The sequence below is a fragment of the Oryx dammah genome, unplaced genomic scaffold (assembly GCF_014754425.2).
Source record: "Oryx dammah isolate SB20612 unplaced genomic scaffold, SCBI_Odam_1.1 HiC_scaffold_23, whole genome shotgun sequence".
In the NCBI taxonomy this organism is placed as follows: Eukaryota; Metazoa; Chordata; class Mammalia; order Artiodactyla; family Bovidae; genus Oryx; species Oryx dammah.
Genome location: NW_024070207.1, coordinates 7,148,400 through 7,175,096, shown reverse-complemented (window position 1 = coordinate 7,175,096; position 26,697 = coordinate 7,148,400). Strand labels below are relative to the sequence as shown.

Below are 26,697 nucleotides of genomic sequence, written 5' to 3'. Positions count from 1 at the left end.
AGTGAATTTTTTTTTCCAGGAGGGGACACTCAGTAACTCCAGAAAGGAAGCAGGCATTCAGGGACAGTTGGTTTGAAAAGAAGTATGTTTTTCCTGTAGATCTGTAGCCAGGGCAATCAATTTTGGACTGACATTATATGGAATTGAAAAGAGGCTTATTTTTACATTACTGAAGTGTCTGTTTTTCCCCTATGGATAGATCAAAAGGAAATGGGAGTTGTAGCATTGCTGCATATATTCAAACAATCTGCCTTTAGCTAGGGGTGTGACTATGTGCCTAGCAAAGGCTGCAGAATACCTTCTGCTTATTTTGATCTACTTAAAGAAATTGCTTTGTGCTGCTAGAGAATAGCTAATCCCATCATCCTTATCACATTTTATCTTTAAATAATGAGGAGAAAATCTCCTTGTAGTAAATGTTCAGTTAAGAGCAATATTGCATAGGAATCTGGAATGTCAGGTCTATGAATCAAGGCAAATTGGAAGTGGTCAAACAAGAGATGGCAAGGGTGAATGTCAATATTCTAGGAATCAGCGAACTAAAATGGACTGGAATGGGTGAATTTAACTCAGATGACCATTATATCTACTACTGTGGGCAGGAATCCCTCAGAAGAAATGGAGTAGCCATCATGGTCAACAAAAGAATCCAAAATGCAGTACATGGATGCAATCTAAAAAACGACAGAATGATCTCTGTTCATCTCCAAGGCAAACCATTCAATATCACAGTTATCCAAGTCTATGCCCCAACCAGTAATGCTGAAGAAGCTGAAGTTAAATGGTTTTATGAAGATCTACAAGACCTTTTAAAACTAACATCGAAAAAAGATGTCCTTTTCATTATAGGGGACTGGAATGCAAAAGTAGGAAGTCAAGAAACACCTGGAGTAACAGGCAAATTTGGCCTTGGAATGTGGAATGAAGCAGGGCAAAGACTAATAGGGTTTTGCCAAGAAAACGCACTGGTCATAGCAAACACCATCTTCCAACAACACAAGAGAAGACTCTACACATGGACATCACCAGATGGTCAACATTGAAGTCAGATTGATTATATTCTCTGCAGCCAAAGATGGAGAAGCTCTATACAGTCAACAAAAACAAGACCAGGAGCTGACTGTGGCTCAGATCATGAACTCCTTATTAGCAAATTCAGACTTAAATTGAAGAAAGTAGGGAAAACCGCTAGACCATTCAGGTATGACCTAAATCAAATCCCTTATGATTATACAGTGGAAGTGAGAAATAGATTTAAGGGCCTAGATCTGATAGACAGAGTGCCTGATGAACTATGGACTGAGGTTCGTGACATTGTATAGGAGACAGGGATCAAGACCATCCCCATGGAAAAGAAATGCAAAAAAAGCAAAATGGCTGTCTGGGGAGGCCTTACAAATAGCTGTGAAAAGGAGAGAGGCAAAAAAGCAAAGGAGAAAAGGAAAGATATAAGCATCTGAATGCAGAGTTCCAAAGAATAGCAAGAAGAGATAAGAAAGCCTTCTTCAGCGATCAATGCAAAGAAATCAAGGAAAAATCAGAATGGGAAAGACTAGAGATCTCTTCAAGAAAATTAGAGATACCAAGGGAACATTTCATGCAAAGATGGGCTCGATAAAGGACAGAAATGGTACGGACCTAACAGAAGTAGAAGATATTAAGAAGAGGTGGCAAGAATACACAGAAGAACTGTACAAAAAAGATCTTCACAACACAGATAACCATAATGGTGTGATCATCCACCTAGAGCCAGACATCCTGGAATGTGAAGTCAAGTGGGCCTTAGAAAGCATCACTACGAACAAAGCTAGTGGAGGTGACGGAATTCCAGTTGAGCTACTTCAAATCCTGAAAGATGATGCTGTGAAAGTGCTGCACTCAATATGCCAGCAAATTTGGAAAACTCAGCAGTGGCCACAGGACTGGAAAAGGTCAGTTTTCATTCCAATCCCAAAGAAAGGCAATGCCAAAGAATGCTCAAACTACCACAAATTTGCACTCATCTCACATACTAGTAAAGTAATGCTCAAAATTCTCCAAGCCAGGCTTCAGCAATATGTGAACCGTGAACTCCCTGATGTTCAAGCTGGTTTTAGAAAAGGCCGAGGAACCAGAGATCAAATTGCCAACATCTGCTGGATCATAGAAAAAGCAAGAGAGTTCCAGAAAAACATCTATTTCTGCTTTATTGACTATGCCAACACCTTTGACTGTGTGGATCACAATAAACTTCTGAAAGAGATGGGAATAGCAGACCACCTAACCTGCCTCTTGAGAAATCTGTATGCAGGTCAGGAAGCAACAGTTAGAACTGGACATGGAACAACAGACTGGTTCCAAACAGGAAAAGGAGTACGTCAAGGCTGTATATTGTCACCCTGCTTATTTAACTTCTATGCAGAGTACATCATGAGGAATGCTGGACTGGAAGAAACACAAGCTGGCATCAAGATTGCTGGGAGAAATATCAATCACCTCAGATATGCAGATGACACCACCCTTATGGCAGAAAGTGAAGAGGAGCTAAAAAGCCTCTTGATGAAAGAGGAGGGTGAAAAAGTTGGCTTAAAGCTCAACATTCAGAAAATGAAGATCATGGCATCCAGTCCCATCACTTCATTGGAAATAGATGGGGAAACAGCAGAAACAGTGTCAGACTTTATTTTGGGGGGCTCCAAAATCACTGCAGATGGTGACTGCAGCCATGAAATTAAAAGACGCTTACTCCTTGGAAGAAAAGTTATGACTAACCTAGACAGCATATTCAAAAGCAGGGACATTACTTTGCCAACTAAGGTCCATCTAGTCAAGGCTATGGTTTTTCCTGTGGTCATGTATGGATGTGAGAGGTGGACTGTGAAGAAGCTGAGTGCCGAAGAATTGATGCTTTTGAACTGTGGTGTTGGAGAAAACTCTTGAGAGTCCCTTGGACTGCAAGGAGATCCAACCAGTCCATTCTGAAGGAGATCAACTCTGGGATTTCTTTGGAAGGAATGATGCTAAAGCTGAAACTCCAGTACTTTGGCCACCTCATGCAAAGAGTTGCCTCATTGGAAAAGACTCTGGTGCTGGGAGGGATTGAGGGCAGTAGGAGAAGGGGACGACCGAGGATGGGATGGCTGGATGGCATCACGGACTCGATGGACATGTGTCTGGGTGAACTCCGGGTGATGGTGATGGACAGGGAGGCCTGGTGTGCTGCAATTCATGGGGTCGCAAAGAGTTGGACACGACTGAGCAACTGAACTGAACTTCCTCACATCAAAAATAAAAAAAAAGGAAGCCTTATGAAATAATGATGCTATACTCAGCTGAACATAAGGGTTGTCCTTAATATTTTAATCAATAGGTAGAGTTAGGAAGGTAAGATCATCTCTAAAGTGAAGCTGGAATAGGCTGTTCACCACAGGAATAAAGTATAGCAAAGAACGCTGAAAGCTTATCTTGCAGCTCAGGTCTGCATCTCACATGCAAGATTTTAATAGTCAGTTTTTGATATTATCCTTCACATCTTGACTAAAGGTCTTCAGAACTTGCATAGCCTACCTATAGATTCCTCTAAATCCTTGTTAATGTTTTCATTTCAATTATTCTGCTCAAATCTGTGAATGTTTGAACTATGTCCCTGTAAAGAAACTAGATATCAGTGTTTAAAAATCACTATGACATTTATTAGTGTATTTGTGCAATCAAGCATTCTTTTAACAAATGTGTTTTGAGCACCTGTTATGTTCCAGTCACTAGAATAGATACTGGGTATACAAATCAACTTAACAGTCCAGGTTAATAGAAGTCCCCTGGGCAACTTAACTTCCATGCAAAAATCAATTGGTCTCAATATATTTTTTACCATTTTAAATTGACCTAGAAGGCTAAACTCAAGTTCTCTCCTCATCCTAAACATATTTATTCCTTTCTTTTCTTTATTTTGAGATGTTTGGATTTGAGTTTAAATTTAGTTATGATATCTATTAGCCGTGTGATCTTGAATATATCATTTAACCTTCTTTATTTTCTTATTTATTTTCATTATCTACATTTTCCTATCTATAAAACATGGATAATAATAGTACTTGCCTTATGGGGTTGTTGTAAAGGTTAACTTTACATCTGGCATACAATTACAAGTTAATCAATATTAGATTATACTAGTTTTTTTTTACTTTGAAAGAAAATCTTTTTCTTCTCTATTATCTGTGGGAAGTGTGGAAAGGGAAAAAAGAGCACATTTGGAAACTTGTGATTTCTTGTCTCCTCTCCTTTTAAGAAAGTCAAAGACAATGTACATCAGCATTGAGGCCAGTAAAAATTCTGTTTATTTATTTTTAATTGGAGGATAATTGCTTTGCACTGTCGCATTGGTTTCAGTCGTACAACAGCATGAATCAGCCATAAGTATACATCAGTTCAGTTCAGTCGCTCAGTCGTGTCCGACTCTTTGCGACCCCATGAATCGCAGCAGGCCAGGCCTCCCTGTCCATCACCATCTCCCGGAGTTCACCCAGACTCACGTCCATCGAGTCCGTGATGCCATCCAGCCATGTCATCCTGGGTCGTCCCCTTCTCCTCCTGCCCCCAATCCCTCCCAGCACCAGAGTCTTTTCCAATGAGTCAACTCTTCGCATAAGGTGTCCAAAGTACTGGAGCTTCAACTTTAGCATCATTCCTTCCAAAGAAATCCCAGGGATATATATATATATATATATATATATATATATATATATATATACACCCTATTTTGAGCCTCCCTTCCACCCCACACGATTCCACCCCTCTAGGTTGTCACAGAATGCCAGATGAGTTCCCTGTTATCTACTTTAAAATAAGTAAGCCTATGTCATCTAGTTCAATAACAGACCCACTCAGGTTTGCTTAGAGGTTCAGTACTTGTTATGTTTTTACTCTTGGTATGTTGAAGCCAATTTCATAATGATTTCTATTTCAAAAACAGGTGGCTTGACCAATTTACTTAATTTTCACTAGTGCACAACTTACATGTACCCTATAAGCCCTGAGATGTACATGGGTAATATGTTTTGTTAAGATGAGAGCTGCTAGAACTTTGAAAATAGTTTTCTTTCTCCTCCCTCTCACAAAAGGATTTTTCCCTTAACCAGATAACTTTGTGAACCATGATATCTAGGGATAAAAAAGGAGACTATTATTATTTCATTTTAAAAGAAGATATACTTGCCATTATTTCATATTGAAGCAATGACATTTGGCTGATGTCAACATAATTATCTAGGTAGCAATCTTCCCACTCCTTATTAACTGCATCACAAGTATTCCCACAAGCCACAATCGAGTAGAGTCATCTATGGAATATCAATGTGGGATTGGTTCCAGGACACATCCTCCCTCCTCTGGATACCCAAATCCAAGATGCACAGGTCACATATATTAAATGGAGAAGAACAGTCAGCCCTCCATATCTGAAGAGTCTGCATCCTCAGATACTGTGGGTCTACTGTTCTGGAAAATAATAGGTATTTTGAATGAAGTTGTTGGTTTTATATGAATGAATGGCTATTAGATGCTAATTTCCCCTAAAAATCAACACGTCCTCAGAGCTGATATATGACCTTGATGTCTTAAGATATTAATGAGCTCCCTGAAGGTAATAGTGGTAACAAAAATTATGTATTTTTTTCGTTTTGAAAATTTTACCATAAGATTCAACAATCACTCATGCACAATGTTCAATGTAATCTCTTTGGTTCACTCTAAGTAATTATTCTTGTATAGCTGGCTTTAGGTACATGTGAACACATATGCATGGCTGTTATTGTCTATATTCAGAAACTGGGCTACTTGAAGACCAGTATGTCTTATCTGCAAATGAAGCCAGGGGCTTTATCCTAATATAAGGAAAAATCAAAGACTATTTAAAGCTTTCAGCACAGTTGGTTCTAATTTCAGATAAGAAGACCAAACAAGCTCTTACTTAAGAGAAAATCATCTGCTGTTCTTGGCTTCTCTAGTTGACTTGGGAGAGTTGTCAAATCTTAGTTATCTCAGGTACCATTTTATGTGTTTCATTGTATTGTTCACCATTCTTGATAACTTCAACTTTGCATCATTAGTAGATCCCTTTAATAAATGTAGACATTTAAGTTGCTATTGGGTTAACAATTTCCCATATTTCAGCAGGAATTTCTTAAAATAGGCTAGTTTCTGCACCGGGGCCATGGGTAGTGACTGCAGATGTGAATGTCACCTTTGCAACAGATGACTCTAATATTTTTTTCCTGCTCCTTACATATTTTTCTTATATGTGTGTGTGTGTGAATATTTTAGTTATACTCTTGGCAAATTTCAATTTTATAATATAGGGTTATCAACTATAGTCACCATGTTTTACAGTAGATCCTCAGAACTTACTCATCTTATAGCTGAAAGTTTTAGCCTTTTTAAAATCAAACTCTCTGTATTTCCCCCACCCCTCACACTGGCAGCCAGTATCTTAGAAAAGAAGCATAAATCTATTTGAGCTTACCCACCTCATTGAGCTCTTTAGGTGATTAACACAGGAATTTTCTGTAAAGGACCTAGAACAGTGCATGGCAAGTAATAGGTACTCACTAATTAGTGGGCACTATTATTATTATTATACATTCAAACTGGCCTCTGACAAAATATTTAGTATTAGCTCTATCACATGAAAGATGAAAGTAGGCAATTTCTATTCCTGGAGAACTAGAAAAGTCTAAGGTGTTCAGGATATAGAGTTGATATAGATCTGCACCAATGTGCATACCATGGAAGGGGACACTGGTTCCTTAGGAAGACATACACCTCCATCCTGGGCTCACCAACAGAAAGCAATGAGGCACAGACATCCAGGGACCAACTTCAAATGCTTTGAACACACTTTGAGGAGCTCAGTTACCTGGTTAAAATTTACAATAAACAGCTGGCTTTGTAAACTTGGCTATCCTGTGATAAACAGGTTTTAAAATTCCAGAAAAGGTGTAGTATAAAATAAATGAGTTTTATAGGATAGTGTGACTATGAGTTGAGCACGTCAACTCAATCATGTTTCTCACTCATTGTTAATTTCAAACCCTTGAAACATTTTGCTTTGTAGCTTGCAAAGTTGTGGCTCAGAAAGAAAAGATATATATACATGAAAGTGAAAGTGAATGTGAAGTTGTTCAGTCATGTCCAACTCCGTGACCCCATGGATTGTAGCCTACCAGGCTCCTCTGTCCATGGAATTTTCCAGGCAGGAGTCCTGGAGTGGGTTGCCATTTTCTTCTCCAGGGGATCTTCCTGACCCAGGGATCTTCCTGACCCATGGATCAAATACAATCTCCCACATTATAGCCAGATGCTTTACTGTCTGAGCCACCAGGGAAGCCTACATATCTATATCTATAATATCTATATCTATATCTATATGAGAAATGAAAGCAAAGTCTTTACCAATCTATTAAAATGCTGTAAGCAGTGGAGATGGGTAGTTTCTAATAATCCATCATGGTGCCCTACCTATATGCCCTAAAACCGTCACTCCTAAAAGGTTTTTATTAGAGTACAAATGTGGTTGATCACACCAGTGTGTTAAGGTGCTGTTGGGACTGAAGTATTGTGAGGGCATCAGTTCAGTTCAGTTCAGTCTCTCAGTCATGTCTGACTCTTTGCGACCCCGTGAACTACAGCACACCAGGCCTCCCTGTCCATCACTAACTCCCAGAGTCCACCCAAACCCATGTCCATTGAGTCGGTGATGCCATCCAACCATCTCATCCTCTGTCGTCCCCTTCTCCTCCTGCCCTCAATCCTTCCCAGCATCAGGATCTTTTCAAATGAGTCAGCTCTTCGCATCAGGTGGCCAAAGTATTGGAGTTTCAGCTTCAACATCAGTCCTTCCAATGAACACCCAGGACTGATCTCCTTTAGGATGGACTGGTTGGATCTCCTTGCAGTCCAAGGGTCAAGTCAAGAGTCTTCTCCAACACTACAGTTCAAAAGCACCAATTCTTCGGCACTCAGCTTTCTTTATAGTCCAACTCTCACATCCATACATGACCACTTGAAAAACCACAGCCTTGACTAGACGGACCTTTGTTGGCAAAGTAATGTCTCTGCTTTTGAATATAATGTCTAGGTTGGTCATAACTTTCCTTCCAAGGAGTAAGAGCGTCTTTTAATTTCATGGCTGCAGTCACCATCTGCAGTGATTTTGGAGCCCAGAAAAATAAAGTCAACCACTGTTTCCCCATCTGTTTGCTATGAAGTGATGGGACTGGATGCCATGATCTTCATTTTCGGAATGTTGAGCTCTAAGCCAACTTTTTCACTCTCCTCTTTCACTTTCATCAAGAGGCTTTTTAGCTCCTCTTCACTTTCTGCCATAAGAGTGGTGTCATCTGCGTATCTGAGGTTATTGATATTTCTCTCATCAATCTTGATTCCAGCTTGTGCTTCATCCAGCCCAGTGTTTCTCATGATGTACTCTGCATAGAAGTTAAATAAGCAGGGTGACAATATACAGCCTTGACGTACTCCTTTTCCTATTTGGAGCTAGTCTGTTGTTCCATGTCCAGTTCTACCTTTTGCTACCTGACCTGCATACAGGTTTCTCAAGAGGCAGGTCAGGTGGTCTGGTATTCCCATTTCTTTCAGAATTTTCCACCGTTTATTGCATTCCACACCATCAAAGGCTTTGGCATAGTCAATAAAGCAGAAATGGATGTTTTCTGAAACTCTGTTGCTTTTTCGACAACACAGCGGATGTTGGCAATTTTATATCTCATTCCTCTTCCTTTTCTAAAACGAGCTTGAACAGCTGGAATTTAATGGTCCCTGTATTGCTGAAGCCTGGCTTGGAGAATTTTGAGCATTACTTCACTGGCGTGTGCGATGAGTGCAGTTGTGCGGCAGTTTGAGCATTCTTTAGTGTTGCCTTTATTTGGAAGTGGAATGAAAACTGTCCTTTTCCAGTCCTATGGGAACTGCTGAGTTTTCCTACTTTTCTAACATTTTGAGTGTAGCACTTTCACAGCATTATATTTTAGGATCTGAAATAGCTCAGCTGGAATTCCATCATCTCCACTAGCTTTGTTCATAGTGATGCTTCCTAAGGCTCGCTTGACTTCACGTTCTGGGATGTCTGGCTCTAGGTGAGTGTGAATGATCACACTGTCATGATTATCTCTGGGTCATGAAGATTTTTTTGTACAGTTCTTCTGTGTATTCTTGTCACCTCTTCTTAATATCTTCTACTTCTGTTTGGTCCATACCATTTCTGTCCTTTATTGAGCCCATCTTTGCATGAAATGTTCCCTTGGTATCTCTAATTTTCTTGAGATGATCTCTAGTCTTTCCCATTCTATTGTTTTCCTCTATTTCTTTCCATTGACGCTGAGGAAGGCTTTCTTATCCCTTCTTATTATTTGGAACTCTGCATTCAAATGAGTATATCTTTCCTTTTCTCCTTTGCTTTTTGTTTGTCTTCTTTTTACAGCTATTTGTAAGGGCTCCTCAAATAGCCATTTTTCTTTCTTTCTTTTTTTTTAGGCACTGCCTTATGTTAGAGAATTTTTTTAATATAAATTTATTTATTCTAATTGGAGGTTAATTACTTTAAAATATTGTATTGGTTTTGCCATACATCAACATGAATCAACCACAGGTATACACGTGTTCCCCATTTTGAACCCCCCTCCCTCCCTCCTCCCCGTACCATCCCTCTGGGTCATCTCAGTGTACCATCCCCAAGCATCCAGTATCATGCATCGAACCTGGACTGGCAATTCATTTCTTAAATGATATTATACATGTTTAAATTCCATTCTCCCAAATCATCCCACCCTCTCCCTCTCCCACAGAGTCCAAAAGACTGTTCTATACATCTGTGTCTCTTTTGCTGTCTCTCATACAGGGTTATAATTACCATCTTTCTGAATTATATATATATGCGTTCAGTTCAGTTCAGTTTAGTAGCTCAGTCGTGTCTGACTCTTTGTGACCACATGAATCACAGCACGCCAGGCTTCCCTGTCCATCACCAACTCCCGGATTCACTCAGACTCACGTCCATCGAGTCCGTGATGCCATCCAGCCATCTCATCCTCGGTCGTCCCCTTCTCCTCCTGCCCCCAATCCCTCTCAGCATCAGTCTTTTCCAATGTGTCAACTCTTCGCATGAGGTGGCCAAAGTACTGGAGTTTCAGCTTTAGCATCATTCCTTCCAAAGAAATCCCAGAGTTGATCTCTTTCAGAATGGACTGGTTGGATCTCCTTGCAGTCCAAGGGACTCTCAAGAGTCTTCTCCAACACCACAGTTCAAAAGCATCAATTCTTCGGTGCTCAGCCTTCTTCACAGTCCAACTCTCACATCCATACATGACCACAGGAAAAACCATAGCCTTGACAGGATGGACCTTAGTCGGCAAAGTAATGTCTCTGCTTTTGAATATGCTATCTAGGTTGCTCATAACTTTCCTTCCAAGGAGTAAGCGTCTTTCAATTTCACGGCTGCAGTCACCATCTGCAGTGATTTTGGAGCCCCCTAAAATAAAGTCTGACACTGTTTCCCCATCTAAGAACCACACTAGCCATGAGTTTGCCCCATCCTTTGGGGTTCTTGCAAGAGTGTTAAATCTATGTTCCCAGAAAATACCACTAAGTCAATGAGTTCTTGCTTATCTCATTTTATATTCTGGTAAACTAGGCACCTTCAAAATCCAATCCCGGGAGTATTACCCTGATTCCTGATGGTATAAGCTAGCTAATTTTCCAGCTCCTTCAGAGTATAAACTGTTTTCTTTCTCTCTCTCGTATTTGGCCCAGCACATACCTACACAGGTTATCTTGAAATTTAACCCTAGTTATATACCTCACAGCCAGAAGAGAAGGTAAGAACAACTCCTGAGGGATGGGAAGATGGAGGCTGTAATCTTGCAGGAGAGAGGTCTCTACAACATTTTCTAACTCAGTAGAAGTGATAGCTCTTCTAGAATAGAGTGGGATATATAGAAAAGGGTACAAGTTTGGGGGATTTGGGAGTCTGGAGAGTAAATATTTTCAAGGGAATTCATATAGATATCCCTCTGCATTTTAATTTCCTAGGTTTCTCTACCTAGGGTCCTAACCTAAATATAAAAGACATGCCTTTGCTGAGCTTTTAAATGTCTCTGGAACTCTGTGACTCTATCATCATGTGTCTGCTTCTCAGTACTGTTTGCTCTTCCACTTCAGGAGATAAACACCTCTATTAATCTACCAGAGGTTCTGTGATTTTAACCCTGGGCTTTTAACTCTTTGTTAACAACTTTCAAGTTTCTCATTAACCTTTTTCAGGTCATTCATGCAGATTACTAAACAGCAGATCTACTACATTGTTCTTACAAATATATTCTTTGCATGTCTTTAGAAGTGCTTGAATCATTGTTCCTGCAGAAATATTCCCCTTCACTGGAACATTTTGCCATGTCATTGCCAGTGAAATTTATCAGTTTGGCTTGTGCCAGGGGAGTATTTTTATCCCATATAGCACTCGAGTTAGCATTCTTTTCCCACTGGGTTTTGAGTGAGCCAGTCTCTAAATCCCATATATTTCCTGGTTTATTAGACCTCTCTTGGATCTACTTGTGTTAGGGTCCTCTGAGAAGATACCAAGATGGAATTGGATATACGATAGTTTTATTGGGAGAAATGCCTTTGAGGTGTCAAGGGGAAAAAGCTGGATACAAAAAATGAGAGCACTTTCAGATCCTGATGTAGATCAGGCACTCATAAAGGAGAGAAGTGAAGAAAGAGATAGGGTAAAAAGACTGCAGCAGAGTCCTTGAGTTAAAGTTGCCCAGTGGAAAAGTCCTGTATCTCTCAGTAACAGATCTCTGTTTATACCCCTGTCATGCTTTCATTGGTTGGTACTAGCTCATGAGAAGTGTTACTTCCATGTAAACACAACAATGGATCCAGAGGGTCAAGGCCTGGAGCCATCAGTTAGTTTGGCTATATAAAGCAGGAGATTTGTGGCAGAGGTAAAAGCTTCACCATTTGGATTAGCATATATAGTTTGAGTTTTCTAAACGTTTTACATATTATTGTGTCAATAAGCAGTTTATGCTTGATGGGCTTTTCGTTTGTTTGTCTTTTGAACCAGTCCTCCCTAAGCTTTAGAATTTCCTCTTTAATTTCATTTGTATTGACATCTGTCTTTTTTCAGTTCAGGACTGTTAATACAGAATTACCCTAATTTGAAAGTTTCATTTAGTGTTTTTCAAGGAAAGATTTAGGTAATAAAATGTTTGGAAGATTTAGGCAGTTTCTGCCCTTATCCTGGACAATCTCTTATAAAATTGATAGATTTTTTGGTAACTAAGCAGCCTGAATGAGGCAGTAGAGTTGACTCAATTTACTTCTTTACTATAATTCAGAAAAAGAGAAAAAACAACCCAGAGTTCATGTCCAGTTGCTAGTGGGTCATTTTTGTCATTTTCACATCGTATAGGTGTCCACCTACACTTGCTTAGATGAGTAGATAAGTGCTGATGATGCAACTCTGATTGTGTTTCCTTTATGAAAGGCAAGAAATACCAGCATATGGTTCCCATGGGAACCTCACCTCTGTCCCTTTGTGCTACTCTAATGATGAGAAAATAGCAGGTAAATCAGCAATAATTGCTACTTTAGTTGGATAATACTGAAGGGTGTAGGCACAGTGGATGACACAAATATGATAGGATCCATATTTGGAAATGGTTTCTAAAAGTCTTGCTTCGGATCCATGTATGACTTGAACAGAGCTCTGAGGGTATATATACACTGCAGGATAATTTGTAGGCTTTGGGCTTTGATGCTTTGCATGCTGTTATGGTACAATGGAGCACATGCTGTGTTACCTGATTGCTCAAATCATTCTCAGTGATTATATCAGCACTTCCCCAACCCTAGTCACCAAATAATATTATTCTCAGATCTTTTAGTGCCTTTTATTACAACTTGGCTAAATAGAGCATAAACCAAATAAGATAGGGTGAATTTTTCAAGAGCGGATGTTTCTAGTCAAGCTGGCCCTCTCTCTGACTCTGGATCCTGAGTTTTTATTTTGGGTAGTCAGTCTCAATTTTTATTTGCAGAGCTAATAACTATTTCACATATTGATAATCTCTAGTAAAGTGAGTAAACTCAACTTTGACCAGGTCTAAATGTGAATGCACAGTACACAATTACGAGATGATGTTATCCGAGGGGTACTTAAATAAAGTTTCCTGGAGTTAAACAGCTGCTTACTTTTTTTTTCTTCTTTTACTGCAAACCCGAATTCTATCACATTAGAGTTACTTCTCAGGCCTCAGCAAAAATGGTATGGTATAGAGATACTGTGAAAATGAAAACGTTATTTGGAAGACATACCCCTTGACACTGAGTGAATATTCTTGTAAGCATTAGCGTCTGAAAGCTTACTTGTCTTGAGGTTATTTAACAGTATCATGTACAATCTGATCATTGTTTACTGGGCTTAAATCTTTAGTTCTTGAATCTTTAGCTCTGGGAGAAGAGATATGGCACATCTGAGGGAGGGGGTAGTTTAAATGCACTGCCATTATGGAGATATTATTTAATGTATTATCATTAGCATACACTAAGTGAGCACTAATGAGTTATCATGTGCCATTACTATTACAATCATATATTAAATTAAAAATTTTCAGCTCTGAACAGCTAATGTATCTTTAAGTTATTACCAGCAGAGAATACTCCAGTAGGAAGAAAGCAGTTTATCACTTATTATCATAAGTTCACGGTGATACTATATTTGTGTGTGTTTGTTTCTTTAAGTATGTTGTACATGTACAATACATATTATCTGACTGTGTAGGGCACAGTCAAGCCTCTGAGAGATTACAGTCAAGAACCTTCATGAAAATAAGCCATTACTGTCTTCTGCATAATATCTCTGGGTTTTCAAAGTGCATTCATACTGATTACCTCATTTAATGCTATCCACAAATTTTTGATGTAAGAAAGACTATTAACTTTGAATAATTGAAAATACTGAGGTTTAGAAAGGGTAAATAATTAATATAAGGTGATACAGTTTGTAAGATGTAGATCTGGCACTATAAACTTGGTCATCTGAATCTCTGATATTCCACTGGATATAGGTAAAATGATCAAGTGAGATTTTACAGGGAAAAATGCCACTGCATGTGTTGCTATGTACACCAATAATTGTGGGATGGCTGTGGTAGAAAGAAACACTGTTTACCTGAGATTAAAACCTAATGAAAATTATGCTTGTTATATGTCACCATTCAATACCAAGATTTTTTTAGTTCCTTTTTTCTTGTATTTTCAAAATAATTGTTTTTAATGTATCAATATCTCTCTCTGGCTTAAGTTCTTTTGGATCAAAAGAATACAGTAATGATTATATTTAGTTCTGAAATTCTTCATTTCTTTAATTTTTATCATCCACCTCACTTGTTTATGATTAAAGGTTCAGGTTCAAACTCCCATAGAGAAATTAGTTTGGAGAGAAGCCATAAATCTAGTCTATACAATTCATCTTTGTTAGGACTTATAGAAGTTTAACTAGCACTAGTAAAGCAAATTTAGTGACCAAACTAAGAGGAATTAAAAAAAAAATTAAGCAGAAGTATGTGTTTACTATTTTTCCTTTATTATGTTTTGTTTCTCTTAGAACCAAAGGTTCTTGAAAGTTGTTAGATTATCAGTTTCGTTAGCATTTCTTGACTACAGATAGTAAGATAGTAAGGCTACATGTAGCAAGACAATGAAAGAGGTGAAGCAGGTGACAGGTGAGTATTTTATCTACAATTACTTGCAATCTAAACCTCTAACTCTACCCAACTTCACTACCAAATATTCACTCTATGCAAGTCCTTTTAATTTAGTACTGTTCAGGGCAGCAAGGATTTATGCGATCATCTAATTTGGAACTAGCACTGCAATGAGTTTGGAACATTTCCAAGTATGCTTTTTTTGCAACTCTAGACTCAGTCTTTCATGAAACTTCCTATAAAGCTGCCTCTCCTCTTTTCTCTCTACAATAGACTGTATTATTTCTCTTTCCATTTTGTGACATAATTATTGATGTAACTGTCATTTGTCTTATTAAATTCTGAGTTTTTTGCAAATAGAGACTGTATTTTACTCACCTTTGTGAGCTATGATGTAGAAGTATACTGGAGTAATAATAAGAAGAACTTAATTTAATTCAATTTTTTAAAAATTTATTTATTTTAATTGGAGGTTAATTACTTTACAATATTGTGTTGGTTTTGCCATACACCAACATGAATCCACCACAGGTATAAACGTGTTCCCCATCCTGAACCCCCCCCTCCTCCCTCCCCGTACCATCCCTCTGGGTCATCTCAGTACACCAGCACCAAGCATCCAGTATCATGCATTGAACCTGGATTGGCAATTCATTTCATATATGGTATTATACATGTTTCAATGCCATTATCCCAAATCATCCCACCCTCACCCTCTCCTACAGAGTCCAAAAGACTGTTCTATACATCTGTGTCTCTTTTGCTCTCTCACATATAGGGTTATCATTATCATCTTTCTAAATTCCATATATATGCATTAGTATACTGTATTGATGTTTTTCTTTCTGGCTTACTTCACTCTGTTTAATAGGCTCCAGTTTCATCCACCTCTTTAGAACTGATTCAAATGTATTCTTTTTAATGGCTGAGTAATATTCCATGTGTATATGTACCACACCTTTCTTATCCATTCATCTGCTGGTGGACATCTAGGTTGCTTCCATGTCCTGGCCATTATAAACAGTTCTGTGATGAACATTGGGGTACACATGTCTCTTTCAATTCTGCTTTCCTCGGTGTGTATTTTAAAAAATTAATTTATTTTTGAGGGATAATTGCTTCACGATGTTGTGTTGGTTTCTGCCATACACCAACATTACTCAGCTATAGGTATACATATATCCTCTCCCTCTTGAACCTCCCTCCTACATCTTAACCCATCCCACCCTTCTAGGTTGTCACAGAACACTGGTCTGAGTTCCTTGAGTCATACAGCAAATTCCCATTGGATATCTATTTTGTATATGGTAGTGCATATGTTATCATGGTACTCTCTTCATTCGTCTCACCCCCTCCTCCCTCCCATGTCCATAAGTCTGAAGAACTTATATTTTTTAATGAATAAATTAATAGTGGGAAAGTTGGCACTAGATATCTGTGAACTGAATTGAAAGCACTTAGTTTTTGTTTAAATCTTTCATAATTATCAACTTATGCTAGGACAGATGATATCCTTTCAGAACAGATTCTTATCAAGTTTTGTTTTCTAGGTGTATTCAATCTAACTGTTTATATTTATGGGTCTTATTTCTATACTTTGTTTCAGTTACAGTTTTAATGTATCATTAATATAGTTTATGCAACAGCATACTACTCATTTTTTAAATTCTGTGAGTTTTAAAATTCCATTTGTGATGGGTTACATATAAAGGTTAATCTGGGAATGCATCAATGAAAATTTGGCTTTGTTCCTCTTTCCCAAATTTGGGGGAAGTCTGATGCTGTAAAGAACAACACTGCTTAGGAACCTGGAATGTTAGCTCCATGAATCAAGGTAAATTGAACATGGTTAAGCAGAGATGGCAAGATTTAACATTAACATCTTAGGAATCAGTGAAATAAAATGGTCAGGAATGGATGAAGTTAATAAAGATGACCATTATATCTATTATTGTGGGAAAGAATATGTTAGAAGAAATAGAGTAGACAAGAAAATAGTCAACAAAATAGTCTGAAATATGGTATTTGGGTTCAACCTCAAAAATAACAGAATGATCTCAATTCATTTCCAAGGCAAACAATTCAACATCACAGTAATCCAAGTCTATGCCCCAACCACTGATACTGAAGAAGCTGAAGTGGACCTGTTCTATTAAGACCTACAACACCTGCTAGAACTAACACCAAAAAAAAAAAAAAAAAAAAAGATGTCCGTTTCAACATAGGGGTTGGAATGCAAAAGTAGGAAGTCAAGAAATACCTGGAATAACAGGCAAGTTTGGACTTGGAGTACAAAATGAAGCAGGACAAAAGCTAACAGAGTTTAGTCAAGAGAACATGCTAGTCATAGCAAACACCCTCTTCTAACAACACAAGAGATAACTCTGCACGTGAGCATCACCAGATGGTCAATATCAAAATGAGATTGATTATGTTCTTTGAGTCCAAAGACGGAGAAGCTCTATACAGTCAGCAAAAACAAGACCAGGAGCTGACTGTGGCTCAGATCATGAGCCCCTTATTGCAAAATTCAGGCTTAAATTGAAGAAAGTAGGGAAAACCACTAGGCCATTCAGGAATGACCTAAATAAAACCCCATATGATTATTCAGTAGAGGTGATAAATAGATTCAAGGGACTAGATCTAGTACACAGAATGCCTAAAGATCTATGGATGAAGGTTCATAATGTTATACAGGAGACAGTGCCCAAAACCATCATTCTAAAAAAGAAATGCAAGAATGCAAACTGGTTGTTTGAGAAGGCTTTTCAAATAACTGAGGAAAAAAGAGAAGTGAAAAAGGAGGGAAAAAAACGAAAGATATACAAACTGAATGCAGAGTTCCAGAGAATAGCAAGGAGAGATAAGAAGGCCCTCTTCAATGAACAATGCAAAGAAATATAGGAAAACAATAGAATGTGAAAGACTAGAGATCTCTTCAAGAGAATTGGAGCTATCAAGGGAATATTTCATGCAAGAATGGGCATGATAAATAAGAAAAATGGTAAGGACTTAATAGAAGGAGAGGTGACAAGAACACACAGAAGAACTGTACAAAAAATCCTAATGACCCAGATAACCATGATGGTATGATCACTCACCTAGAGCTTGACATCCTGGAGTGTAAAGTCAAGTGGGCCTTAGGAAGCATTTTAAAAACAAAACTAGAGAGGTTGAGAAAATTCCAGTTGAGCTATTCAAAATCCAAAAAGATGCTGCTGCTAAAGTGATTCACTCATTATGTCAACAAATTTGGAAAACTCTATAGGGCCACAGGAATAAAAAAGGTCAGTTTTCATTCCAATCTCAAAGAAAAGAAAGACAATGCTGAAGAATGTTCAAACTAGTGTACAATTGCACTCATTTTACATGCTAGCTAGCAACATTATGATCAGAATCCTTCAAATTAGGCTTCAGTGGTATCTGAACTGAGAACTTCCAGATGTACAAGATAGGTTTTGAAGAGGCAGAGGAACCAGAAATCAAATTGCCAACATTCATTTGTTCATGGAGAAAGCAAAGGGATTCAAGTAAAACTTCTTTTTTAAAATATTAATTTATATTTATTTTAATTTGAGGCTAATTACTTTACAACATTGTAGTGGTTTTTGCCATATATTGACAGGAATCATAGGGGTACATGTGTCCCCCATTCTGAAGCCCCCTCCTACCTCTCTCCCCATACAATCCTTAAGGGTTGTCCCAGGGTACCAGCTTTGAATGCCCTGTTCCATGCATTGAACTTGGACTGGTGATATATTTCACATATGTTCATATACATGTTTCAATGCTATTCTCTCAAATCATCCCACCATTGCCTTCTTCCACAGAGTCCCAAAGTCTGTTCTTTATATCTGTGTCTTTTCTGCTGTCTCCCATATAGGGTCATCATTACCATGTATATATATATATATATACTGTACTGGTGTTTTTCTTTCTGACTTACTTCACTCTGTATAATAGGCTCCAGTTTCATCCACCTCATTAGAACCGATTCAAATGCATTCTTTTTAATAGCTGAGTAATATTACATTGTGTATGTATACTTATACAACAGATTTCTTATCTATTTATCTGCTTATGGATATCTAGGTTGGTACCATGTCCTAGCTATTGTAAACAGTGCTGCGATGAACATTGGGGTACAGGTGTCTCTTTCAATTTTTGTTTCCTGAGTGTGTATGCCCAACAGTGGTATTGCTGGGTCATATGGCAGTTATATTTCCAGGTTTTTAGCGGAGACATTACTTTGCCAACTAAGGTCCATCTAGTCAAGGCTATGGTTTTTCCAGTAGTCATGTATGAATGTGAGAGTTGGATTGTGAAGAAGGCTGAGCACTGAAGAATTGATGCTTTTGAACTGTGGTGTTGGAGAAGACTCTTGAGAGTTCCTTGGACTGCAAGGAGATCCAACCAGTCCATTCTGAAGGAGATCAGCCCTGGGTGTTCTTTGGAAGAAATGATGCTAAAGCTGAAACTCCAGTACTTTGGCCACCTCATGCAAAGAGTTGACACATTGGAAAAGACTTTGATGCTGGGAGGGATTGGGGGCAAGAGGAGAAGGGGACGACAGAGCATGAGATGGCTGGATGACATCACCAACTCAATGGACATGAGTTTAAGTGAATTCCGGGTGTTGGTGATGAACAGGGAGGCCTGGCGTGCTGCGATTCATGGGGTCGCAAAGAGTCGGACACGATTGAGTGACTGAACAGAACTTAACTGAACCCTGTTCTCCATAGTGGCTGAAGTAGTTTGCATTCACACAAACAGTTTAAGATGGTTCCCTTTTCTCTGCATCCTCTCCAGCATTTATTGTTTGTAGACTTTTTCATAGCAGCCATTCTGACAGTGTGAGATGGTACCTCATTGAGGTTTTGATTTGATGAGTGATGTTGACCATCTTCTCATGTGTTTGTTAGTCATCTATATGTCTTTTTTGGAGAAGTGTCTGTTTAGTTCTTTGGCCCATTTTTTGATTGGGTCATTTATTTTCCTGGAATTGATCTGTGTGGGCTGTTTGTATATTTTTGAGATTAATTCTTTGTCAGTTGCTTCATTTGCTATTAGTTTCTCCCATTCTGAAGGCTGTCTTTTCACCTTACTTATAGTTTCCTTCGTTGTACAAAAGCTTTTAAGTTTACTTAGGTTCCATTTGTTTATTTTTGATTTTGTTTCCATTAATCTGGGAGGTGGGTCATAGAGGATCCTGCTGTGATTTATGTAAGAGAGTGTTTTGCCTATGTTTTCCTCCAAGAGGTTTATAGTTTCTGGTCTTACATTTAGATCTTTAATCCATTTTGAGTTTATGTTTGTGTATGGTGTTAGAAAGTATTCTAGTTTCATGCTTTTACAAGTGGTTGACCAGTTCTCCCAGCACCACGTGTTAAAGACATTGTCTTTTATCCATTGTATATTCTTGCCTCCTTTGTCAAAGAGAAGGTGTCCATAGGTGTGTGGACTTATCTCTGGGCTTTCTATTTTGCCACATTGATCTATATTCCTATCTTTGTGCCAGTACCATACTGTCTTAATGACTGTAGCTTTGTAGTATAGTCTGAAGTCAAGCAGGTTGTTCCTCCAGTTCCATTCTTCTTTCTTGATTGCTTTGGCTTCAAGGTTTTTTATTTTTATTTTTTTGTATTTCCATACAAGTTGTGAAATTATTTGTTCTAGTTCTGTGGGAAATGCCATTGGTAGCTTGATAGGGTTTGCACTGAATCTAAAGATTGCTTTCGGTAGTATATTCATTTTCACTATGTTGATTCTTCCAATTCATGAACATGGTATACTTCTCCATCTATTTGTGTCATCTTTGATTACTTTCATCAGTGTTTTAAATTTTCTATATATAGGTCTATTGTTTCTTTAGGTAGATTTATTTCTAAGTATTTTATTCTTTTTGTTGCAATGGTGAATGGAATTGTTTCCTTAATTTCTCTTTCTGTTTTCTCACTGTTAGTGTATAGGAATGCAAGTGATTTCTCTGTATTAATTTTATATCCTGCCACTTTACTATATTCAGTGATTAGCTCTAGTAATTTTCTGGTGGAGTCTTTAGGATTTTCTATGTAGAGGATCATTTCATCTGCAAATAGTGAGAGTTTTATTTCTTCTTTTCCAATCTGGATTCCTTTCATTTCTTTTTCTGCTCTGATTGCTGTGGCTAAAACTTCCCAAACTTTGTTAAATATTAGCGGTGAGAGTGGGCACGCTTATCTTATTCCTGACTTTACGGGAAATGCTTTCAATTTTTCACCATTGAGGATAATGTTTGCTGTGGGTTTAGCATATATGGGTTTATTATGATGAGGTGTATTAAAAAGCAGAGATATTACTTTGCCAATAAAGGTCCGTCTAGTCAAGGCTATGGTTTTTCCACTGGTCATATATGGATGTGAGAGTTGGACTGTGAAGAAAGCTGAGTGCTGAAGAATTGATGCTTTTGAACTGTGGTGCTGGAGAAGACTCTTGCAAGTCCCTTAGACTGCAAGGAGATTCAACCAGTCCATTCTAAAGGAGATCAGTCCTGGGTGTTCATTGGAAGGACTGATGCTGAGGCTGAAACTCCAATACTTTGGCCACCTCATGTGAAGAGTTGACTCATTGGAAAAGACCCTGATGCTGGTAGGGATTGGGAGTAGGAGGAGAAGGGGATGACAGAAGGTGAGATGGCTGGAAGGCATCAGTGACTCGAAGGATATGAGTTTAAGTGAACTCCTGGAGTTGGTGATGGACAGGGAGGCCTGGTGTGCTGCGATTCATGGGGTCACAAAGAGTTGGACACGACTGAGTGACTGAATTAAACTGAACTGATGATGAGGTATGTTACTTCTATGCCAGCTTTCTGGAGGATTTTTATATAAATGGGTGTTGAATTTTCTCAAAAAGGCTTTCTCTGCATCTATTGAGATAATCATATAGCTTTTATCTTTCAATTTGTTAAAGTGGTATATCACATTGATTGACTTGCAAATATTGAAGAATCCTTGCATCCCTGGGATAAAGCCAACTTGGTCATGATGTATGATCTTTTTAATATGTTGTTGGATTCTGTTTGCTATGTTCATTAATGATATTGGCCTGTAGTTTTCTTTTTTGGTGGCATCTTTGTCTGGCTTTGGTATTAGGGTGATGGTGGCCTCATAGAATGAGTCTGGCAGTTTACCTTCCTCAGCAATTTTCTGGAAGATTTTGAGTAGGATCGATGTTAGTTCTTGTCTCAATTTTTGGCAGAATTCACCTGTGAAACCATGTAGTCATGGGCTTTTGTTTGCTGGAAGATTTTTTATTACAGTTTCGATTTCCATGCTTGTGATGGGTCTGTTAAGATCTTCTACTTCTCTCTTGTTCAGTTTTGGACCATTATACTTTTCTAATAATTTGTCCATTTCTTCCAAGTTGTCCATTTTATTGGCATACAGTTGCAGATAGTAGTCTCTTATAATCCTTTGTATTTCTATGCTGTCTGTTGTGGTTTCTCCATTTTCAGTTATAGTTTAGTTGATTTGATTCTTCTCTCTTTTCTTTCTTGATGACTCTGGCTAATGGTTTGTCAATTATATTTATCTTCTCAAAGAACCAGCTTTAACTTTTTTGATTTTTGCTATAGTCTCCTTTATTTCTTTTTTACTTATTTTTGCCCTATTTTTTATGATTTCTTTCCTTCTACTAACCCTGAGGTTCTTCATTTGTTCTTTTTCTAGTTGCTTTAGGTGTAAAGTTAGGTTATTTATTTGATTTTTCTCTTGTATATATATAGAGGTAAGCTTGTATTGCTATGAATCTTTCCCTTAGCACTGCTTTTTACTGAATCTCATAGGTTTGGGGTTGTTTTCATTTTGATACATTTCTATGCATAGTTTGATTTATTTTTTGATTTCTTCTGTGATGTGTTGGTTATTCAAAAGCATGTTGTTTAGCCTCCATTTGTTTGTATATTTGACAGTTTTCTTCCTGTAGTTGACATCTAATCTTATCATATTTTGATCAGAAAAGATGCTGGAAATGATTTCAGTGTTTTTTTTTTTTTTGTATTTACCAAGTCTAGATTTATGGCCCAGGATGTGATCTATCCTGAAGAATGTTCCATGTGCACTTGAGAAAAAGGTGAAGTTCATTGTTTTGGGGTGAAATGTCTTATAGATATCAATTAAGTCTAACTGGTCCATTGCATCATTTAAAGTTTTTCTTTCCTTGCTAATTTTCTGTTTTGTTAATCTATCCATAGGTGTGAGTGGGGTATTAAAGTCTCCCAGTATTATTGTGTTAATTTTAGTTTCCCTTTCATACTTGTTAGCATTTGGTTTACATATTACCGTGTTCCTATATTGGGTGCAAATGTATTTATAATTGTTATATTTTCTTCTTGGATTGACCCTTTGATCATTAGTAGTGTCCTTCTTTGTCTCTTTTCACAGCCTTTATTTCAAAGTCTATTTTATCTGATATGAGTATTGCTATTCTTTCTTTCTTTTGGTCTCCATTTGCGTGAAATATCTGTTTTCAGCCCTTCACTTTCCATCTCTATACGTCCCTTGGTTTGAGGTGGGTCTCTTGTAGACAGCATATATAGGCGTCTTGTTTTTGTATCCATTCAGCCAGTCTTTGTCTTTTGGTTGGGGCATTCAACCCATCTACATTCAAGGAAATTATTGATAAGCGTGATCCAGTTGCCAGTTATTTTGTTCTTTTGAGTTTGAGTTTATAAACCTTGTCTGTGTTTCCTGTTTAGAGAAGATCCTTTAGCATTTGCTGAAGAGCTGGTTTGGTGTTGCTGAATCCTCTCAGCTTTTGCTTGCCTGTAAAGCTTTTGATTTCTCCTTCATATTTGCATGCGATCCTCGCTGGCTATAGTAATCTGGGTTGTAGGTTTTTCTCTTTCATGACTTTAAGTCTGTCCTGCCATTCCCTTCTGGCCTGAATAACTTTTATTGAAAGATCAGCTATTATCCTTATGGGGATCCCATTATGTGTTATTTGTTGCTTTTCCCTTGCTACTTTTAATATTTGTTCCTTTTATTTGATCTTCATTAATTTTATTAATATGTGTCTTGGAATGTTTCACCTTGGGTTTATCCTGTTTGGGATTCTCTGTGTTTCTTGGACTTGGGTGGCTATTTCCTTCACCATTTTAGGGAAGTTTTCAACTCTTATCTCCTCAAGGATTTTATCATTGCCTTTCTTTTTGTCTTCTTCTTCTGGGACTCCTATGCTTCAAATGTTGGAGCATTTAACATTTTCCCAGAGGTTTCTGAGATTGTCCTCATGTCTTTTAATTCTTTTTTCCTCTCTGCTTCATTTATTTCCACCATTATATCTTCCACCTCACTAATCCTATCTTTTGCCTCAGTTATTCTACTGTTGGTTGCCTCCAGAGTGCTTTTGATCTCAGTTATTGCATTATTTGTTATTGATTGGCTCTTTTTAAAATTTCTTCCTGGTCCTTGTTAAACATTTTTTGCATCTTCTGAATCCTTGTCTCTAGTCTATTTATTTTGTTTTCATTTGTTTTCAAGATTTTGGATCATCTTTATTATCAATTCTCAAAATTTTTTTTTCACATAGACTCCTTATCTCCTCCTCTTTTCTTTGGTTGTGGGCATTTATCATGTTTCTTTACCTGTTGAATATTTCTCTGCCTTTCCATCTTGTTTAGATTTCCTTGGATTGTCAAGGTTTCCTGGTTAAGGCAGCTTGTGTCTGTGTTCTGGTGGGTGGAGCTGGATCTCTTCTCTCTGGAGTGCAATGAAGTGTCCAATAGTGAGTTTTTGGGTGTCTATGGGTTTGGCATGGCTTTGGCAGCCTTTATTTTAATGCTCAGGGCTGTGTTCCTTCATTGCTGGAGAATTAGCATGGTATGTCTTGCCCTGGAACTTTTTGGCTCTTGGGTGGTGCTTGATTTCAGTGTAGTTGTGTAGGCTTTTCAGTGAGCTCTTGTTGATTACTGTTCCCTGGAATCAGGAGTTTTCTGGTGTTCTCAATTTTTTGATTTAAGCCTCCTGCTTCTGGCTTTCAGTCTTATTCTTACAGTAGCCTCAAGACTTCTCCATTCATACAGCACAGATTATAAAACATCTTTGTTAATGGTGAAAAGATTCTCCACAGTGAGGTACACCCAGAGAGGTTCACAGAGTTACATAGAGATGAGAAGAGGGAGGAGGGAGATAGAAGAGGAGAAGAGGGGGTGTCAAAAGAGTAGAGACCAATCTAGCCTGTAATCAATTCCCTAAGGATTCTCCACAGCCCAGATCACTCAGAGAGATTCAAAGAGTTAAGTAGTTAAAATAAGGGGGAGGGAGGAGATAGAGGTGACCTGGCACAGAAATGGGAGGTCAAGTCAGTAATCAAGTCAGTAATCACACCCCTAAGTGAAAATGGATACTGAAGATTAGATTCTTAAAGGTACAAAATTGAGAAGAAATCAGTAATCACACCCCTAAGTGAAAATGGATACTGAAGATTAGATTCTTAAGGTACAAAATTGAGAAGAAACACAAAAAAGCAACGATTAAAAATCTAGAGTAGAGGTTAGACTCTCAAAAATGCAATATTAAAAATACAAAACAAAATCAACCACAAAATTATAAATATATATATGAAATTTGCTTTAAAAATAGGGTCTTTTTTGCAATGTAATAGTAGGTTATAAAAATGAAAATTAAAGGAGTAATAAAGAACTTAAAAAATAAAAAAAATGATTATAGTAAAAATATATCTTGCAATTTCTCTGGAGCTGTTTGTTGTGGGCAGTGTGGGGTCAGTTCAGTTTCAGATGTTCCTTGTTCCAGCTTGACTTCTTCTCAAGGTCTATAAGCCCCTTCCCATGCTTAGTCAACGTTAAGGACGGGGTTTAATGTGTTGCACCTGTCACTCGCAGAGTGGTTCCCTCTTCTTTGTTTTGGCTTCCTCTGTTTGCAAGCCTCTTCAGTGTGTAATTTCTCCCCTGACACAAGGAGCCGGAGGTGGTCACTTATTTAGGCTCACTTGTTCAGTTGTGTTGTGGGGAGGGAGGGACTCTGCAAACAAATATCACTGACATGTGTGGAGAGTGCTCACAGTGTTTGGACCACACTGGGTTTGCCCTAGCTCACGGCAGCATTTGCTTTCTGGACCTACACTGGTCAGGCTCCAGGTTGCTCTGCAGGGGTTCTATCTGAAGTGGTCCCTGCATTTTGTGCATTTCTCAGGTCTAAGCTCCTTAGGTTCAGGCTCTTGTGTACTCCACAAGGGCACAGACTCGGGTGTGCATTTTGTCCCCTTCCCAGGTCCAAGCAGATCAGGCGACCAGGTGCTGTGTGAGCACACTGTTCCAGGTGCCCTGCATTTTAACCAAGTCCCTAGTTCCTGGCTGCTCAGTTTCCCGGGCACACCACAAAAGCACCATCTCTGGTGTGCTATGTGTCTCCTCTGGGGAGCTGATCTCGGGTTTTGACCCTCCTGGCAGATGTCAACCATCCAGGTTCCCAGGAAGACTTGGTTAACAACTGGGAGCCTGCTCATAGTTTGGTGGAGGATGCCAGTCTTTGGGCTGAGATGTCCCCTTACCTTCTGGCTCTGGCAGTTGCATGCCTGCCTCCCTGCCTCTGGTGGCAGGGGAGGGGCCTGTATGCAGCCAGATAGCTTTCCTTTGGTATTCACTCAATCCTTTTTTCTGTGGGCAGGCCAGACTGTGAGTTAGATTAGAGCCTTTCACAAGAAAGTTCTCTCTCTGACATTTTTTTTTCCTCTCTCTATCTATCCGAAAATTTGGGTTGCTATCTCACATTAGCTCATTCAGATTGTCCTCAGGGCATTCAGGCCTGGTCCTTACCCTAAGCATGCAACCTGTGCCTCCCTGTCCAGCCCCTGCTCACTGTTGGTGGATGAGAGCATTTGGGCTATTTTTTCTCTGGGAGTTGTGCTTAGGTGCGTTTTCTCTGGGATATTGCTTTTT

General features: G+C 38.5%; 1 long non-coding RNA gene across 1 annotated transcript; it reads left to right on the top strand.

Moving 5' to 3' along the window:
* Positions 1-6,720: 6,720 nt before the first annotated feature.
* Positions 6,721-25,092, top strand: LOC120882308. The gene is made up of 3 exons (XR_005725472.1): positions 6,721-6,730; positions 21,893-21,899; positions 24,933-25,092. It is a non-coding gene; the product is annotated as an uncharacterized LOC120882308 (long non-coding RNA).
* Positions 25,093-26,697: the final 1,605 nt, after the last annotated feature.